Source organism: Balaenoptera borealis (genome assembly GCF_965194805.1).
Source record: "Balaenoptera borealis genome assembly, chromosome: 8".
Taxonomy (NCBI): domain Eukaryota; kingdom Metazoa; phylum Chordata; class Mammalia; order Artiodactyla; family Balaenopteridae; genus Balaenoptera; species Balaenoptera borealis.
In genome coordinates, this window is record NC_138865.1 from 17895014 (window position 1) to 17912552 (window position 17539).

At 50.1% G+C, this 17539-nt stretch overlaps 1 protein-coding gene across 4 annotated transcripts in view; it reads left to right on the plus strand.

The window, feature by feature from the left end:
• Positions 1 to 7704: 7704 nt before the first annotated feature.
• The window catches only part of LZTS1 (leucine zipper tumor suppressor 1), a 49912-nt gene continuing 40077 nt past the window's right edge, over positions 7705 to 17539 (plus strand). For 3 of the 4 annotated variants that reach the window (XR_014248091.1, XM_082404470.1, XM_082404468.1), the window contains exon 1: positions 7705 to 7947. The gene's annotated coding sequence lies outside the window, so the exon portion shown is untranslated. Of the gene's footprint in view, positions 7953 to 17539 lie in introns of all 4 variants that reach the window. The other variant, XM_082404469.1, reaches the window with a different exon arrangement.

Genomic DNA, 17539 nt, shown 5'->3' on the forward strand with positions numbered 1-17539 from the left:
ACTGTGAGGCAGGTGTGGTACTAGGGAACCTCAAGCAAACTGAGGCTCCTTCACAGGCACAATTAGTCCAAGATTACCAGGAGCCTCTTCCCACCAAAGTGCTCTCTTGGTAGCTGCAACCTTCCTTCTTTGTTGCTCCCAGCAACCTTAGGTAAACAGGGTCGGAAAATGCCAGAGGCAACCTCAGACCTGGTTGTACCTGGTACAACCACCTGCTACCTTCCCTTCTCTGTCCCCCTCCCCTCCTCTTCTATTTTTGCTGCTGGTGAGATGGAGGCCTTCTCAATCAGTCTGGTAACAAAAGCAGAAGAAATGGTCAACGTGTAAGAAATACAGTCAGTCTGGGAACAAAGGCAAAATATAGGGTCAACACCTAGAGAATTTGATACACAAAGTGAAGGGAGTAAAGTCAATACCAGAAGATGTGAGGGGAGAATGGCAGTGCTAACTGAGGAGTGGGGTGACCTGGAAGATTTAATTAGAAAGCCAGGCAGGCCAGCAGGAGCCCAAGCCCAGGGCAGGTCCCAGCTGACCGGTCTTGATCTCACCAACTCTGAGGGGACAGCGTCAGCCTTTCAGTCTAGGACTCCCAGAGCCGCTTCCTCAGAAACAACTGAGTAAATGTGTAAATTCCATTTCAGCACACGGGGTCTCAAAAGCCTCTCTGCTATTTCCCCCCCCCCTGGGGGGAGGAAATGAGCGTGCCAACATTCTCCATAGGGGAACTAAATGATTTCCCAGAAGTCATGGTCTCATATGCTCTATTTGCTTAAATGAGTTTAGGGCTACAAGCAAATGTGGGCTAGACAGGGCCCATTTACCAAAGGCCTCCCTCAGAACTGACAAAGGTCATGCCAACTTCTTTGTCTGCGTGTCATTCCTCAGCTTTGGGGAGGAATTAGCCCAAAGCCAATTAGTCCATTATTCACCACCCACGTGCAGCAGCAGGCTGAGTGTTATGAGGGAGATAGAAAACTAAGAGGTGGTCCCTACCCTTATTTAGTCATTAAATATTTGTGCAGGGCCTATCATGGGCCAAGCATGGAGCTGACCACTTAAAAATCTAGTAGGAAAATGAGATGCATTCACCTGAAACAATAAGGCACAAGTTACAAAGTGCACAATGGAGGAAAGAAGATCAGGACACGGATGTGGCATGATTCAATAGGACTTCGGTGGGGTGGGAGTAGGGGATGAAGGGGGGCTGGGTCAGAGCTTGGGGAGGGCCTTGAAAGACACTTCCATTCTGGCTAGAAGGAAGACAAGGGCACGGAGGCGGACGTGGCCTTGATGGAGGTGAGGAGGCCATGTGGAAATGAGGAGACATACCTGTTGGAAAGAGGGAGAAAAAGGGATACACAGGTAAGGAAGAGGCACACTGTAGAAATGCTAAGAAAGAAGTTGAAACTTGATGGTGGACGGGAAGCTACTTTATCTCTTGTGCTTACAGTGGTCCTGGAAGGCTCCAATTCATTGTGGGGGTTCTCTAGCCTTGGGTAGAGCTGAGACGCGTCAACTCTACAGAGATGGCCGGGAAGAGTAGAGAGAGCAAAGGCTTTGGATGGAACTGCTTTTCAGTCCTTTTTCTTCCACTTATTAGTGGTGGGATTTGGGGCAAATTACTTAACCACTCTGAGCTGCAATTTTTTCACTTGGAAAATAGAAATAATGATTTCTACAATTAAGTAGGTAAATATCTAATACTAAATATCTAATACTGTAGATAAAATGTCCAGCAAAGTTGAGGTACATAACAGACAAGCAATGATTGTTAGTTCTCTCAATAGCTTCCCCCTTCTCCCTTGAAGACAAGAGATACAGGTATATCCCAATATCTATTCCACTTCTAACCCTTTGGTCAAAGCCAGTCAAAGTAATCTCGTTGAGTTTGCCAATGATTGCTTGCCGATGTGGCTAAGCCTGTCCAGTGTCAGCAGAGAGCCTTCCAGGAAAGGTTTTCTTGATCCTAGGAAAGAGATGCAGAAAAAAAGGTCCTTTAATCCTCAGAGCATTGCTGGTTTTGGGTGTGACAACTGGACTGATAGATCCAGCCTGTAGTCCTGAAGCAATCGTCCTGAGGGCAAAGCCCTTACTCTGAGGATAGCAAACCGGGAGATGGAGAGACATGATCTCTGATGACATTGTGAAGCCACGGTATGAACTAACCAGGGAGCTGATCACTTCATTTATTCATTCATGAGATTTTTTTCCTATTGTTTAAACCAGTTTGATTCAAGCTTTTCTATTACTTTTAAGTGGAAACATCTGCCTGTTTCACAGTTTTAGACAAACTAGTCCAAACCCTGGAAGAGATAGATTGCATAACAGGTGATAGCCCAGAACCTTTCAGAGCAAGGTTGTTGAATTAGAAACAGCCTATGGCGTCCTATTGAAAATGGTATTGGGTTGGGCGGAATCAAATCAGAACACTTCCTTCTTGTTTTTCCATAATCTAGTTTAACCCTGCATTTACATTGAAAGGTTTGCTAAACAGTTATCTTATGAGCCTTGTCAGCTGGTGGCTGAACAAAGCTTATTCGCACTGGAAGCTAGTTAGTGCCTCTTGAGTCCTTTGCATTAGCTAAGGTGGCTGGTTTACTATCCTCTGCTCAGGGGAATGCTGCCTGCCTGTGGTCTACACTGCCCAAACCAAAGCACATCACATACTGTATCAGTCACGTGGTTGCTTAGGAAGGTACAGGACCCGTGCCTTAAGACCTTCGTGTCCCAGTGAGGCTGGGCCAACTTCCTATCTTGGTCTTTGACTCAGTTTTCCTTTCAGTGAAAGAGTGGGGTGGACATACTTCTTAAGGTAACTTGAGCATCTTAGTGGAGTTGAGTCACCCCAGGATAGGCATTCTGAGGTCAGCAAGTTCTCCCCAGGGCATCAAGGAGTGTTTGTTCTGTCTACAACTTCCGTGGTCTCCTGAACCTGAACATAGGCTAAGTACTCAGAATGAAGTTATAGATAATAATGCCACCGATGATAATGATGGTGATAATGATAACGCTAAACAATTTCTGAAAGTCATGAAGTACTTTCTAGGAAAGGAGAAACACTACTTGCATTTTATCTAATTTGTTTTCTTAACACCCAGAGAAGTCAAGGAAGAGATGTCCCTCCCAAAGCAAAGGAGTTTAGTGATATCCAGAGATAAGAGATGCAAGGTGCCCAGGGACATACAGGTAAGAAACGTAAATTCTGGTTATAAGAGCTTAACCTCCAGGGCAACTCCAGGGCAACTGTTTTCTACCCTGGAGGGAGACAGGATACTGGTTAGGCATCCTCTAAGATCAGGAGGCACTGGCTTGGCCTACACGAAAACCAGCCTTCCTCTACCTTCCTGGGGTAGCTGGAAGATAGAAGTAGTGGCAGCCTGTTGATTCTTTAAAGCTTTTCTCAATTCTCTAGCATTATAATATATTCTTGCCTACTTTTGGAGATTACCCAGCCTCAGTTAAATATAGTCAGCCTTTCTTACCTCCCAACCCAAGGCCCTGAATTTTTAGACTTGAAATAATATTAAACAATTATTTAACATTTTTTACTTTTCTTACCAACTTTGACGTCAGTAATTCTTTTCATATTTGTGTCACTGCCACAAGACAGATAGGGCAAATGTTATTATGCCCATTTCACTGATGAGCAAACTGAATCTCAAAAAGGTTGTGACAAGACCACAAGTTTGAAGAAGTGGGAATAGATGTGAATCTTTTGTATATGAGTTCATTCCTCTCTCTGCAACATCATCCTGCCTTCCACCATGGAATTTATTTAAGTACTTTCTGAGTGCTTGCTGTGTACCAACAATGTGCTGGGGATTCAATATTGAACAAAAAAGATGTTGGTCTTTGAACAAGAAACTTACAGAAGAGTTGAAGACAAACAAGAAGTCAGGCAATTATTCAAATTGTGATAGGAGAAAGTACATTGAGGGACTTCCCTGGTGGCAAAGTGGTTAAGAATCCGCCTGCCAATGCAGGGGACACAGGTTCGATCCCTGGTCCAGAAGATCCCACATGCCACGGAGCAACTAAAAGTCCGCGTGCTACAACTACTGAAGCCTGCACGCCCTAGAGCCCGTGCTCTGCAACAAAGAGTAGCCCCTGCTCGCTGCAACTAGAGAAAGCCCGAGCGCAGCAACGAAGACCCAACACAGCCAAAAAAAAAAAAAAAAAAGTACACTGAAAAAAGCAGAGGTGTTTCTAGATCAGACAAGCTGCTGGGTTAACTGGTCCATGGGCTTGGTCCTCTGTGGCCGATCTGAGGTCCTAGAGATGAATAACAGAATGATAAGCTAGAACAGTAAGCTACTTGGACCTCAGGTAATGAGCAGGTGAAGATGGCAGGGAATTTTTTTTTTTAACATCTTTATTGGAGTATAATTGCTTTACAATGGTGTGTTAGTTTCCGCTTTATAACAAAGTGAATCAGTTATACATATACATATGTTCCCATATCTCTTCCCGGCAGGGAATTTTTTATAAGAACATACTTTGTGACCCAGCTTTCTAGACTCAGCTCAGGCAAGGGAGAGCCTGCGTGATGCAGAGGGCCAAATGGGATACCCAGGGCCTAGAAGGGCAGCACTCTTTCACTAGACAAAGAAAGAGGAGCCACAATGAGAATCCCACCAGTGGTTTTAGGGGCAGACACGCCCAGGCATTGCATTACCATACCCAACAGCTGAATCAGGAAGCTAATTGTGGCCTTGTACTTCTGGAGTCCACATTCCTGAGGCTCTTGTGACCACACACACACACACACACACGATGTACCATCACAGCTCTCCTCTCCCATTCTGCTTCCTTACTTCCACCCCCACTGTCCATATACCCCACTTTATCTCTGAAGCAGCCCCTGCACAGGGTGTTTCTATTCTTCCATACTGTTTCTGGATTCCACCCCTCACACACACACCAAAACTCTGCCCAGACCCTTTGCCTAACTCATTCCTTCTAAGAGGGCTGTGTGTCAAGCCCTAGAATGTCTGCCTAGAATGTCTCTGACAGAACCACAGTACATCAGTGCTAGAGGAGGACCCTTAAAGAGTTTCATCCAAACTGTCCACTTTGCAGGTGAGGAAACTGAGGCCTAGCCGGGGACATGGCTTGTCCAAAAGCATTTACATAGTCAGTGGTAAGGCCAGAACCAGGAGCAGGCCTCCAGAATCCTTCTGCCCCTTTCATGGAACTCCACATCTGAAGACACAAAAATTAGTTTGATCGAAGTCTGAAGACCCCTGGGTCCCTTACTCTGCCTTCCAAGAATCTACCCTTTCTTGAAGGTGCTGAGATGTTTGATCTATATTAACCCATTCAGCAAATATTACTGAGAAACTCTCATGTGTGGAGGTACCACATCTATCCCTGGAGGTAGATGTAGAATCCAGTACCTGACCCCAGATAGCTCAAGCTCCAGGGAATGCCAGCCCTATAGCCACAACCACCACGCAAGCAAGCACACATATGCTGTGTGGATGGATGCGGCACAAGAGGCATGGATGGAGCTTTAGAGAAAGGAGCCATCATTCTACCTGGGATGATCAGAGAAGGTGTGTGTAAGGATTGCATTTTAGGTCTCAAATTTTCACAAACAGAGAACAGCTTTTCAAAGGAGGGATGAGTGTACACAAAGGTGGGGAAGAAGTGCCGTTCAGAGAAGGCTGAGTAGCCTTGGGGTTGACACAGAGAAAGTGTGGTATTACTTGTAATAGCTACCATGTGTATGTATTGGGTTGGCCAAAAAGTTCGTGCGGGTTTTTGTAAGCCCTTTTGGGGAAACGAACGAACTTTTTGGCCAACCCAATACTTACTAGAGATTCTTGTTTAATCCTCACAACAGATCTATAAACACGAAATTCATTTATTCAACAAATATTTATTGAGTGCCTACTATGTGCCAACCAAGTTCTGGGTGTTGGGGATACATGTGTGGACAAAACGAACCAAGTGTCTTGGCCATGAACAGAAGAGCAAGTCCCTGCCCTCAGGGAGTTTCCTTTCGGGGAATTGTTACCCCCATCTTTTATAGGAAAAAACTGACATATAAGGAAGTTAGGCACTGGCTCAGGATCATACAGTTGATAAGTAGCAGAGCCTGTTTGACCTCTTAAACCTCATGGTTTGCTGCCTCCCAGGAAGCCTGGAATTGAGAGATGCAGTCTTCACAGTCAAGAACTGGAGATAGTGAGGATCCCCTACAGCAGTGGTCCCCAACTTTTTTGGCACCAGGGACCAGTTTCGTGGAAGATAATTTTTCCACGGACAGGGGCGGGCGGGGGGATGGTTCAGGTGGTAATACGAGCGATGGGGAGCAGCAGATGAAACTTGGCTCCTTTGCACACCACTCACCTGCTGCTGTGTGTTCCGGTTCCTAACAGGCCTAAAAAGTTCGTTCATTTTTTCCCAAAAGCTTACAGAAAAACCCGAGCGAACTTTTTGGCCAACCCAATACATACACATGGTAGCTATTACAAGTAATACTACAATTTCTATGTGTCAACCCCAAGGCTACTCAGCCTCCTCTGAACAGCACTTCTTCCCCACCTTTGTGTACACTCATCCCTCATTCGAAAAGCCGTTCTCTTTTTGTCAAAATTTGAGACCTAAAATGCAATCCTTACTCACACCTTCTCTGATCATCCCAGGTAGAATGATGGCTCCTTTTTTTAAAGCTCCATCCATGCCTCTTGTGCCACATCCATCCACACAGCATATGTGTGCTGCCCTGGGGGTTGGGGACCGCTGCCCTGGAGGGTTTGAGTGGAGGGGTGGCAGAAACAAAATGGTGTACTTCCCTTCAGGCTGTCTTCCCCCATTCTAGTTATAATCAGAAGTCAGCCACCTCAGTCTTCCCCCGTCTGACACTCCCTGGGCAGAGCCATGCCTGGTTTTAACGGATTAGCCTTAGTGCACCCTCAGGACCCGAACCTCATGCAGCACCTGGAACCCCACTTAACTGGCCCTTTGTCCAACCAAAGCTTGTAAGGTTAGGTCCCCTCCTAGCTCAAATGCTATAAGTTGAAAGCGAGGGTCGTAGAGAAAATGATAGCGTTAGAAAGGTACTTCGTAAGATTACTCTCTATAAACAGGCCTCAACTTTCACCTGAAACTCAGTCCCTGGGAGGGAGCTGGAAACCTTTGCCTTTGAATTGTCTTCGGAGTGGGAGTGCCAGTGGTCTAGGCTCCAATCTGCAATCCTGGCACGGTGAACCAATGCCCCTCACTAGGCTGCTTGTGCCGTCTTTGAACCTAGAAGTCCAGCCTTTTTGCAAGGTTTGGGGGTTGGAGTGGGGAGATGGTGCTAGGAAAGTGAAACTTGTAAGAAGAAGGGGTGATAAAAAGAAGGGGGTGAAAAAGAAGGGGGAAAATAAGAAGAAAAGGACAAAAAGAAGGAATGGGGAAAGAGAAAGAGGGGGAGGAAAAAGACTGAGCAGACGGGTCTGCCCACAGGGATGTGCTGAAGCTGAGATCGGAGAGTTGGGGGAGCCGGGACCCCGCGCGGGAGGCGGATGCAGGCGAGCCGGAGGTCGAGAGCAGCCCCAGCTGTCAGCTGGGAACAAAGGCCGCCGAGCCGCAAGGACGAGCCGCCGGCAGCGCCTGGCCAATGAGCGGTGCCGGCGCGGGCCCCGCCCAGCCCAGCCCCGGCCCGCCCTGGCCAATGAGCGGCGCCGACCCCGCCCCGGCCCGCCCGGCCCGCCCTGCCCTCCCGCCAGCCCGCGGCTCCGGGACCCGCGCGGAGGCCGGCGCGCCGGGAGCGGGCGGGCGCCGCGAGGGCGGCGAGGCCGAAAGTTTCTCTGCCCGCCTAGTCCAGCGAGCCGGAGCCGCGAGCAGCCGCGGTACCCGCCCGGCCCGGCAGCTCTGGGAGAAGAAAGACGGGAGCGCATCGCAAAACGCACTGAAAAAAAAAAAAAACCCTGAAGTCAGCCCCAGGCGCAGGGGCAGGTAAGGTGCGGTGGACAAGGGTCTCGCTCCCTCCAGAGGAGGGTCTATGGCCCCGACAGGGCGCCCCAGCTCCGGGGAAACTGCGCTCCCCGCGGCGTGCCAGCGCGTCCGTCGGTCTTTGTCTGTCTGTGCCGGCGTCTGTCCAGGTGTCTTTGTCTCCGCATGTAACTGTCAGGGTCTCCCCTCTGTCTGGGCGCGTGCGGCGGGTCTGGTACCAGCCCGGAAGAAAGGAGGGTGCGTCCGTCTTTCCGTCTTTGTCTCCGTCTCCTGCGGACGGGGTTTATCTACTCCAAGCCCAGAATCTGATCTGGGAGGTCATAGGTGTTGGGTGACACCGATGTCCAGAGATGAGGAAGCTGGAGGTGTGCGTGAGGGTCTGACAGCTGGGGCCTGGCCACTGAACTTCTCTGTCTGGAACTTTGGAGGTGGGCTGTGTCTGCACTGATGGTGGGAACACGGATGCAGTTAGAGGTTTGGATTGTTTCACTGAAGGAATAGGTTACAGGGGATGAGGTGGATAGAGCGGGGGTGATGAACCTGGCCCCCTGGAGCAATTCAGCCAAAGCAACACACACACACACAATCTCACACCTACACACACACCACATTCATTTCTTTCTCTCACCCACCGCAGGCAGCCAGCCCCTCACCCTCTCCCCACCCAGGTGGAAAGGACTAAACTGAAAGACATGAGCATTTTGCTTGCCCATGGGTGTGTCATGCCTAGGAAAGTGCTGCAGACTCTTTAGCTTCAGGGTCCTCGATTTCCCAGGAACAAGGAGTACTTAGGGCGCTGAGCGTCTGAAGTTTCTGGGTCCTTCCATTCCCACATCCTCTCGCTGCCACCAGCCCCTCTGCTCTGGTCTTGGGTGCTGGCAAGTTTGAGGAGGTACCAAGCTCTGCAGAGCCCTTGGGAGGAAGTGCAGCCTAATCATGGGGGCTGAGATGCCCAGCCACAGAGAGATGAGCTTCTTCCTGCACCAGAGACCCTGCAAAAGAGCCTGTAGATAGGGGCAAGAGAGCGTTCGTAACCTGAGCTTCCTCTAAGTTCAAAAACAATTTTCCCTGGACACGCTGAGGAACATACAGGTGTTGGAAGTATATGTATATATGTGCGCACATGAAGATTGGTATCTGAGACAGCATTTATGGGGAGGAAGGCTGTTTGCGTTCAAGGGTGGAAGAGAGCACGGTCTGTGGGTGAAGTCTGTGGACAGAAGCGTACACACTAATCAGGTGTGGGGTTTACACCTTGTATTTCTCCAGCGCCTTTCTTCTTGAGGTGTTTTCTGCACAGCAGCATAGATGTTATCTCATTTGGTATCTCCTTTACTCTTCATGACATAACTACCAGGTGAGCATGAAGCACAGCTGACTCTCTGTGTTCTGCCAGTGAAGAAAGTGAGGGCCCAGAACAGCAGGGCTTTCCCGAGGTCCACGGCTAATGGGAGCAAAGTCAGGCGTAGCAAGTGGACTCCCCAGGCACAGAGGGCTCAGCTGGGTAGATGTGAACGTGGGACACTCGCTGTGCCGGCAATGAGAAGAAACTCAGGTGGAGAAAGCAGGGTGTCTCTTTGCAGGTATCAGCGTGTGAGCCAGAAGGAGGATGGGACATTTGAGATGGTGGGGTTTTTTTATTAACACTTATGGCAGCCTCTGCGATTCACAAGGTAGAACCTGTTTGAATAGTTGAGCTTGTGCGTCTGTCTGTCTGTAGCAGGAGCCCCCCGTCTGGTCTGCCCCTGTGCCCAGGTAGATGTGTGTCGGGCTGGCTGCCGTCAAAGGGGCCGCTGCGCACTGGAGGCTGAGGAGAGCCAAGGCACTGGGAGTGTGTGGGGGAAAAGATGTACCGTGCCGTTTCGAGAAACCCCGTGTCTGCCTGTACGGGGACAGAGGTGGATGGGCTCCAGCTATGGGAAAATGGCTTTCTGCTCCCCAAAATGTATGTATATGCCTTTGCACTTTTTCCACATTCATTTAATAAATATTCATGGGGTGCCTACAAAATGCAAGGCTCTGGGGCAGAAAGTGAGTCTACAAAGACCAAGGAGGTGATGATGGCAAACCCGTGTTTATGCAGCTTACAGACTAGTGTAATGGGGACTATTTAGCAACACTTAATACCCCTCACTAAGTACCCTGTGTGTCCAGTACTTTTTTTTCATTATCTCCTTCAACGCTCAGCACAGCCCCACAGGGTATGTATGATTATCAGAGGAAGAGACTTAAAGAACGTCGCCAGGATAGGAAATGGGGGAGCAAGGGTTTGCACTCAGCTCAGCCTTGCCCGTGACTCTTTCCACTTTCTTCTGTTACTTTTGAACATGTTTCTTCTGTGCAAAATATTCTTGCCCTGTTCCTCTACCTCCACCCAGCCAGCCCCTGCTTGCTCTTCAGGTTTTAACCGTAAGGATCGACTCCTCCAAGAACCTGTCCCCTCTTCTCTCCTTAAGTCTGGCTCACATGCCTTCCTCTGAGTTCCTACCGTCATTCCTTGCTCTCCTGGCATTTACCCACGGGCCCCTGAAGAGCCTCCAAAGTTCCTAGAGGCAGAGATCTTGTCGTGAATTCCCAGCTCAGAGTGGTGTTTGGGTGCTAGGAGGAATCCCTTAGGAAATGCATGTTTAATAAAGTAATGGGAGAGAAAAGAGCTGTCAGAGACTCTTGGTGAGAGCACTTTTCCTAGCAGCAGATTTCTGCCTGGGGACACTTTGCTGGCGTGACCTCTGACTTCCTGCTGCTATTATTGGGCCAACGCTTTCAGGGTCTCTGCCTAGACGGGGCTTCTCCATCCTGGTTCCTGCCTCCAATAGTTCGGGAGCCTAAAGAAAACCCAGCCTCCACCCACCCTGCCAACTTACGCACTCTATCTCCAGGTCCATCGACCGAGAAGTACAATTATACAAGTGGGAAGTGCTAGATGTGATGTAGATTTGGGGTTTTAAAATCCTGCACTTGGAATCCCAGGGGGCAGTGGTTCCAGGGCAATGGTGAGGCGTTTCTGGGATTTGGCCAACAAAAAAGTATCCAACTGCCTGAGGAATCTTTAGGAGATTTACATGGTGAAGTCTCTGAGTTTGCTTTTGAATAGATCTTTGTGCTGCTGCAGTTTGAAAACCACTGTTCTGAGATGGACATTCTCACGGTGCTGTTGGGAGTGTGAGTTGCTACCATGTTTGGGGAGGTCATCTGGCTTGTGATTTGCCCAAGGTCACACGGTTCAGAGTCTGGTGACTCCCTTCCCGTGCCCTTTGCACCACCCCATTATTTCTCATATCAGGAGGATTTCACATGCCTTCTCAGGGGTCCGTGACAATTTTCGTTTTCCTTTCAAAGATCATCGCTCAAGTTTGAAAAGCTCCGCATTTCACTCTTTACACTAAAGGTCTTAGCCATGCAAGGTGCCAGGGAGATGGGGGATAAACAAAATGGCTAAATAATAGTTTGAGACTAAAACTTGTGATGAGGATTGAAGAGGAACCAGCCCCCATGAATCAGTGACAAGTACATTGAAAACTGGATCATGGTAACTTTGAACACAGCAGCTGCTTCCCAGGAGGGGAGGTAAGCTAGAACTCTCCAGGGTGGAGGTGGCCAGAACGGAACCTTGAAGTTGAACCTAAGGAAGGGATTTATACCTTCCCTTTAGAGAGGAAGCATAGCAGGAGCAAGGTCACGGCTCCCAGATGCAAACTGAGAACCAAGCAGATGGATCTCTCTCTCTCTCCAAGGGGAGCCCCAGAAGGAGCCCGTTACCTCCTTCTGCCCGGCTTGGCCAGCCACCGGGACCAGACAGAGCTGGGGAATGCAGGGTGGGTGGTCACTCACCTCTTATAACTGCCTCCAGCCGAACAAGTGTGCAGCTTGGCCATGGATGGCCCCCTCCCAGGGTCCAGAAAAGTGGGCAGGGATGTGTCAGTCAAAGTTAGGCAGGGGTGAGTTGGGCTTCTAGCTGCTGATTGGCAAAGCTGCCTCTGTATATGCGATCTCCATCCTGCTTCTCTCACTTTCTTGCTTCCTGCCGGACACAGACTCCCACCAGACGGCCTAGCCATCCCTAGGCTTCCTATTGTAGTGATTTTAGTCGCGCTTTTTAATTTTAAAAGGAACATTATTATTATCAATATTATTATTTACAACTCAGATTTCTTCAGCAATTTGACAGATGAGAAAATTGAGTGAGCCTGTCAGAGGTAAAGGGGTTTCACCCAAGACTTTAAGTGGAATGCTGGAATTTGAATCAGGCCATCCTGACTCCCCGTTGGGGCTGTAACCACCCAACCATTAGGCCTCATTAAATGGATTCAGGTTCAATGAATTGTTGACAAGTGTTTAAAGTGCAGAAGAAAAGAGATTTTTAAAATTACAAGAACTCGATTTCTTCCATAATTGTTATAATTCAAGCTTGATGAGAGTCTTAGAGTTTTCTTCCCTTTTTCTGTGCCTCCCCCCCCCCCCCCCCCCCCCCCCGCCTTCTTATCCCTAAGCACTTGTTAGGCATATAGGTTAAGCTCAATAAATGATAAACTAGGAAAGTATCTGGCATAATGGGATCTCTACTTGAGACTTACTTTAAGGAATGAAATGTATCCTATGTCGGTTCTTTCTCTTTATAGCTAGCCAACTCATAAGGTTTAGTCCACGCCACAGTGAAATTATGCAAATTTTGTCTTCACAGAATCTGAATTAACGACATTTCATTAGAATAGCAAACTTTATTCCATAATCTAATTCAGTGTTTCCATCTTATCCATATGCAAATAAGTCCCAAACTAAAAAGGGATTAGCAGTCTCTTTGCTGGTAATGTAAGCAGTGTGGAAACCAGACTTGGGAGGTGATCACACATGGAGGCTGCCGCCCAGATGAGGACAGAATTGGATGGAGGGAAGGTGGCAAGAGGGTGCAGTGAGGATCGAAGGGAGGGTAGAAGAGACAGAGGACAGAGTGTGTGTGTGTGTGTGTGTGTGTGTGAGACAGAGCGCACTAACAACTAAAACTAATTGTCCTATCAATCCAACAGAGAGGTGATTTTTCTTACTAAGTGACAGGCCAAATTGTTGTCTGAACAGATATGATGTAGGCTTCTTTCAGTGTCTGGAACGAAGGCAGTAAAGAGCTGCCCTCCCCAGATCACCCACAGATTTGCTTCCATGTCAGCTAATCACTGTGGGAGAAGATAACTGCCTTCAAGATGGCTGCGGGCAGACACACACACACACACACACACCCCCACACCCATTGCATTCTCATCATCTCTGCATCTCAGGTAAGCTCTCCTCTGATACCCACACTCGCAGTCACATCCCATAACACCAGTCCTCAGGCTCCTGGCTGGCAGGCCCTGCAAGCTCCGCACCTGTGTCCACGGGGTTGGCCTCTCTCTGGGGCATGATCGGCAGTGTGCTTGGACAGCCCCCTCCCCAAGACCACAGAACCTCCATTTCTGCCATGCCCAGGGCAGTCTTTCGGGCTTCAGGGCTGCATATCCTCCCAGGCCCCAGCATCCACTAGAAGAAGAGGGGCCCATCTAGGTGAAACTCCCAGCCCCAGGGGTGTACAAGGACACAGGTCTCTCAAAGGTGTCAAGAGTAGAGCTGAGATTGGGGATGGGCATGGCTCTGAAAATCAGTCAGTGTCTCAGGACAAACCCTGCTCCATGCCTGACCTAACCTTTATGCACAGACTGCCAGGTGGCTGAGGCAATCCCGGCCCCGGGCACCTGGGCAGGGCAGCGCACTTGGCTCGCTGGTCTGTTGGCTTTGGGGACATCTTCACTCTCCTTGCTGTTTGCAAAGCTATTTGCTGCTAAATCACCCTCCTCCTGGCACCCTGGACTGCTAAATTGGTCTCAACTTGCTGTACTTCCACCCACCACCTTAGTCATTATTCGCTGGCAGCATTCAGAGAGTGGGTGGAAAGCAGCCGAACATTATATTCCTGCTGAAGAGAGAGAGAATTGAGCATAGGCACGCAAGGAAAGGGGAGAGGGAAGGAGGTAAGAGAAATCGAAGGAGGCAGGGAAACAAAACTGGGGCTTGCCAACACCTGTTCCCGTGACCCCAGTCACCCTGGGTGCTGGGGCAGTGGGCCATAGGTGAGTGGGTGCTGGCCCAGTGGCGAGGAGGAGACCAGGAGGAGACCCAGGCATTTCAGGGTGAGAGGGGTACACTCGCTACTGGGGCTGCCCCTGCCTGGTCTGGTCCTTTAATTCTCCAGTAGGTACTGTCACACCCCTTGAGCATCTGTTCCCATGTATTAAAATTTAGCTTCTATCCTTCCTCCCTGCCTAGAGGATAAACTTCTCTGTTTTTTTTGGTTTTTTTTTTTGGCCGTGCCGCATGGCTTATGGGATCTTTAGTTCCCCGACCAGGGATTGAACCCGGACCCTCAGCAATGAGAGTGTGGAGTCCTAACCACTGGACCAGGGAATTCCCGATGATAAACTTCCTGAAAGAGAAAGTGTGTCATGCCTCCAGGGTGTAGCACCAGGCCCTGGACACAGTCAGGGCTCAGCCCCCCACATGGCTGAGATTGGTGGTGGTGAGGCCTACGGTGGCCCTTCCTACACAGCCATTTCAGATCTCCCTGTGCTGCCCAGTGGCCATGGGGTCTGGGATCCCAGGCACATGAGGATGAATCACAAGGGAGCGTTCATGGCTTGGTCTACTCTCTGGGTGAGGAAACTTCAGGGAGGGAAAGGGTTAATATCACAGAAGGACAGACCAGAGAGGGAAGCAGAAACTTGGATGCCTTCTGTCCTGGAGCTGAAGGCAGGAGTGATCTCCAGCCCGGAGATGGGGCTGTCTTGGAGAGCTTGTCCAGAGCCCGGGCAGTGCCCTGGGGCCGGCAGGGGCTGGACAGCAGAGGCGCTTCTCATGGCCGACAGCACAGACAGCATCAGGCAGAGCAGAGTGACCTTGACAGGAGCTTCTCTGAGTCCCTGATAACGTTTGTTTGGTCTCCCAGGGAGAGGTTGGAAGGGGAACTCAGTGCCAACCCAAGCTTGCCTGAAACCTGGTGGGCCCCCCAACCCAGCTTCCTTCCCTCCCACCCTTTTCTCAAGGAAGATAATGGGCAAACCCTGAGAACAGAAGCTTCCACGCAGCTAGGGAGGCAGGGACACTGGGGAACCACACTGAGAATGTCAAGGGCACAAGTCTGGGCGAAGGAGCCCTGAGGCCGCCCTTGACCTTCTGCCAGTCGCTGAGGGGCAGCTCTGTCGCGAGTGTCTGGAGGATGCCTGGGTTGTGTCCGCCTCACCACCTCAGCGGCGAGGTCAGGGGCAGCAGAGTTTCAGAAGGACACTTCTTAAGGACTCGGGGCATGTCCCTGATTTATTGGCGACCTTCAGATACTTCAGCCTCAGCTCCCTTCTGCTCCTCCGCCTGGCAGGGCATCTCAGCAGTACACCCAGAGGAGGGAGGGAGGGATTAGGCTGTGCTCACATCGTGGGGAGACAGCCTCGGCCTTCTGGCTGATCAAATTCCCCCAGCCCCTACGCCTCCGCGGCGCCAGCAGACAGACCGCACTGCAGGCAGGTGGGGAAAACAAGAGCCTCCGGGCAGAGCCCCTAGCCTCCACCTGCACTGGGAAGGGAGGGCTCCACCCAAGGGGCCCAGGAAGGAGTCCCAGCTGCCTGAAGCCCTCCCCTCGGAGGGCCTGCAGCTGCCTGGCTCAAAGGCTCTGCACCGGCTGTGGGCGGGTAGGGGCAGGATGCTTGGCTTTTCCCGAGATGACATCTCATCTACCAGGATAACCAGGAGCACCAGGCTTTCAGCTTCCCCTGGCCTCCTAGCAGTGCCTCAGCCAAGTGTTGACTTAGAAACTTCTCTGCATGATGGACTCATTTCTATGCTAGAGCTATATCAGGACCGCCAAGGCCAGGGTTCCAAGATTTATCGGGAAACTAAATAGCCTGCCTTGAAGCAATGCACTCCTGCTCGGCATAGAACACAAAATCTCAGGGTGGAAAGGACCCTTAAATACCATTTTTGGCGGGCCTCACCAGGCAGCTCGCAGGGATCTTAGTTCCCCGACCAGGGATCGAACCCGGGCCCTCGACAGTGAAAGCGCAGAGTCCTAAACACTGGACCACCAGGGAATCCCCCTAAACACCATTTTATACCCCTCAAAATCTTTTTCCTGAAGTCTTTTTTCTGCTTACCTCTAAGAGCTGCTATTTTGGACCCCAGGAACGCAGTTCATTCTCCTTTAGTTCAATTCATTTAAAGTCATAGAATGGTAGGTTCACATCAAATACTCTGCTGAAATCCTGGGGGCATCACTGACCTGGTATTGGGACAAGAGACAGACACATTTTTAAAAAATCACAGTACAAAGCCCAGTTGGTCTGAAACATCTTCTTGGAAGATACAGAATTTGAGAAGGACCCTGTGGGTTGGGTGTGATTTGAAGAGATGGGAGGAGTAGGTGGCACAGGGAAGGGACGGAAGTGGCAGGGAAACAAAGGCAAGTGGAGTCAAATCGAGGAGGGCCTTTCGTGAGTTTGCACGTGACTTGGTGGGCAGTGGGGAGCCACGGAAGTCATAGGCAGAGGAGTGGTGTGGAACAGACCTTTGTTTTAGGAAGTTCATCTGTCAGTGGAGTGTAGGATGGATTTCAGGTGGAGAGGCTTCTTTCCAGAAATAACATTATTTATTAGAACCCCTTTCTAGCCTCCTCCCATCTCCTAGCTGATAGCACACATTCCCAGAGATCCCATGCAGCCTGGAAATGTGGGGTAGCCAAGGCTTCAAGGAGAGGGAAGTTCCTAGTCCAAGATCAAAGGTGGATGTGTTGGGTCTAGGCCCTATTTATAACAGGAGACATAGGGAACACCTCCTAGCTTTGGACCTGGAAGGAGTCATGGAGGGAGGGGGTGGGGGCCTTTTTCCGTTTTAATGGATGGAGACAGAGGCCTGGCCTGGGGAGGGACTTACTCGCTCAGGGTCCCACAGCTGGCTAGTGCAGAACCAGGATTGGTGCCCTACTGCAGACTCCTTGCACTCACCCACTGCTAACTGTGGACAAGGACTGGGGACCAGTAGGGTTCATCAGATCCTCAAACCTGGGGTGACAGGCAGGTTTGCCCCAGGGGACATATGAGAGCTTGTTGGTAGTGGGATGCTCTCAGCCATCTTTGTGGCTTTCTCCCTGCACTCCAGTGACAGCTGATACCCACGGCCTCCGTTTTCCTCTCTTGTCTTCCTTCTTGTTTCTCTGAGTGCTTCGGATGTTCTATTTCCTTCTGTTCCTCTGCCGGTTCCTTTGTTCTAAGTGTGCTGAGGAGCTCCCGGCTAACATGACAGTGAAGGTTTACGAGGCCAGTGGCCGTTGCTACCAGTTGGCACCTTTCAAAAATGAAACACAAGGTCTCTGCCTCTGTCTCATGTGTACTCAGTCTAAAGCAAACTCAAACAGAACGGGAGGATTGCAGGTGCCCCCAGCCACACTGACCACCCAGTGCGTTGATGCCACAGCGGGAGAGATTCCCAGACGGGAGGCAGCTGTGCATCCCAGCGTCAGGAGAGGCAGCTCTCACCAAGCAGGGACCTCCTTCAGTCTCAGAAGAACAGGGTACCAGGAATCCCC